General features: G+C 39.7%; 1 long non-coding RNA gene across 1 annotated transcript; it reads right to left on the bottom strand.

Annotated features, from left to right (window-relative positions):
- Nucleotides 1–952: 952 nt before the first annotated feature.
- On the bottom strand, nt 953–2,255 carry LOC118425170. Its single transcript, XR_004832277.1, has 2 exons — nt 1,781–2,255; nt 953–1,636 (listed from the first exon to the last, which is right to left on the bottom strand). It is a non-coding gene; the product is annotated as an uncharacterized LOC118425170 (long non-coding RNA).
- Nucleotides 2,256–2,333: the final 78 nt, after the last annotated feature.

Below are 2,333 nucleotides of genomic sequence, written 5' to 3'. Positions count from 1 at the left end.
AAAGTAGTAGTAAATCTGATATTTCTTAATTCTAGAATATTTCAAATTTGAGCGCAAAAAACTGCGTAGTATGCCTTTAACAGACCCTCGTTAATTATCGCACGTTCCCTCATCCTCGCTCAATCACATTTCCTACCATGCCAGTACCCGCTGTGAAGGCCGCAGAGTACCGCTGAAGGAGAGAATGAATCTCCATATGTGCTCTCCCGTACTCGTATAATTGAAAAATATGATATCATTTCCATTTATATTTGACCACAAAAAACCTTTACACCGTTTCATGTTGTATTGTACAAAAACTGAACAAGAAAGTCGACAAAAGTCTAGCTGCTACTGAGTGCTAGAAAGGTTTGGAGAAAAAATGTAGCGTTTTCCCGCTGACACATTAGGTTAGAATGCCACAGAAATCGGAGAAAAAGTAAACAGAAAGGCAAAAATTTGTTCAGTCTACCATGATCTAGACCTGGTTACTTATCACATTTATTTACTTTGTGAAAGGATTGATGTGAAAGAAATCTACTTTGAATTACGTATTCATCACAAAGCTGTCAATAAAACTATTTTTGCAATAAAACTCTAATATTGCGGGTCAAATAAAACGGATGTGTTTAGCAAGGGCATTATTTCATCTCAAATGTCTCAATCTAAAAAGATTGATTTATCCCATAAATCTAGTACATTAGGAAAAATATAGATAGTACGTTGTTGTCAATTCATGTCAGAAATCTGGCAAGCTTTATCATTTTGAAAAGAAAAAACCTCTTTCTTATTTCACTCAGAATAAGAATCAAGTAAATTTATTTTCTATGCATTTGCTAATTTGTTAGCTTTGAGTCCAATTATATCGCTTTCTTTTCGCTTCTATAGTTAACTGAAATATTTTGGTAATAAAACGTTGAGATAAAGGCTGAACACCTGACCCTGAAGAACAGTTTTCAGAACGAAATTGTTCTTTTTTTTTGACACAACACTTCAAGTTGATAATATTGTGCTCGTGTCGGGAAACTAAATTTACAATAAGACGCATCAAATCTTAATCAATTACGTACGGAATTGTGGTTAGAAAATCCTGAATTGCAAGGAAATTGAAGTATGTTTTCTGAGTTGATTTTCTCCATGTCGTCAATCCTCATCAAACCGCCTCTGTAACGTTGTTCCGACGCTGGCAAATGGCCCCAATGTCAATCGCTCTCCTGCAGTCGGGCGGGTCCGCTTACTTTAGGTCCCTACCGACGAAACTTCCAGGTAATTTTTATTACACAAACTTTAAATCATTCCTGACTGGTCACTATGTACGAATAATAACATGGTAATGCCTGAAATTTCATGCACAATAATTCTATAGTATTTTTTTAACCCTAAAGGTATGAAACGTTACACTGTTGACCTTACCGTACAAAAAGTTCCCACGCTGCTCGTGCTGTCAGATCGTGATTTCATTTTGGCAACACTTGAATTCCGCAAAAAGTTGTGGTACACCTGGCCGTGTAGGTCCTTCATGTGTATAATTGCTGACATGTCAAAGTCAAGCATTTCCGAAGTCGGCGCTGTACAAAACTATAGGCCATACGAATTGTTCCCATGTCGATCAGCTTGGGGAAACGTAACTTCACCGTGTTAACCAAGACGACGCATACTCTTCAAGCAGAGGTTAGGCTCCGGCTGTTTTTTTTTTTTCATGTTTTTAGGCGTTTTTATCGGGCTTTCAATTTTGTACAATCTTCTTGATGTTTTGCGAGATAAAAACCGATAAAAACGTCAAAAACAGCCGGAGCCTAACCTCTGCTTTGAGAGTACATGACGCACGCCCAGTAGCGCCCGCAGATCCATCCCACATCTCAACAGCGCTGATAAATTGAAATTCCTTTCAGGTCGCGCTTACAGGTTTATCCCTGGCTTCTTCCGGCAGTCCGGCCGTTGTGGCTAATCTCCAGATTTTCTCCCGACTGCATTTGCAGATGTGCTCACTAACAAGCAAACAGCATTGCGGTGGGCGGTGCAGGCGGTGTCTATTACAACGCCACGGGTGGGGCTATTCAACTCTTCACTGACTGCGACATGTTTGTTTCTGCTCCGAATGTCACATTTCTCCCGACCACTAGTGGCCCTCTAAACTGTGACGTTTTCCAAAGGTCATAAATCTCATGTTTGTGACGGCTTAAAATGTCTCATTTCGGCCATTATAAAAGCTCGAAATATTTTCGGGTTCGTAGTATTATTAAAACAGAGCGGCTTCGACTTCAAAGTCGGCCGCAGTTCAGAGGCCCTTTGACCCAGCGACGTGTATTGTACAAGCGGCGCGAGTGTATTTTACGGTGTTTTTTTTTTTTTAT

Source organism: Branchiostoma floridae, chromosome 1 (genome assembly GCF_000003815.2).
Source record: "Branchiostoma floridae strain S238N-H82 chromosome 1, Bfl_VNyyK, whole genome shotgun sequence".
Classification (NCBI taxonomy): domain Eukaryota; kingdom Metazoa; phylum Chordata; class Leptocardii; order Amphioxiformes; family Branchiostomatidae; genus Branchiostoma; species Branchiostoma floridae.
This window is presented reverse-complemented; position numbering and strand designations above follow the sequence as displayed.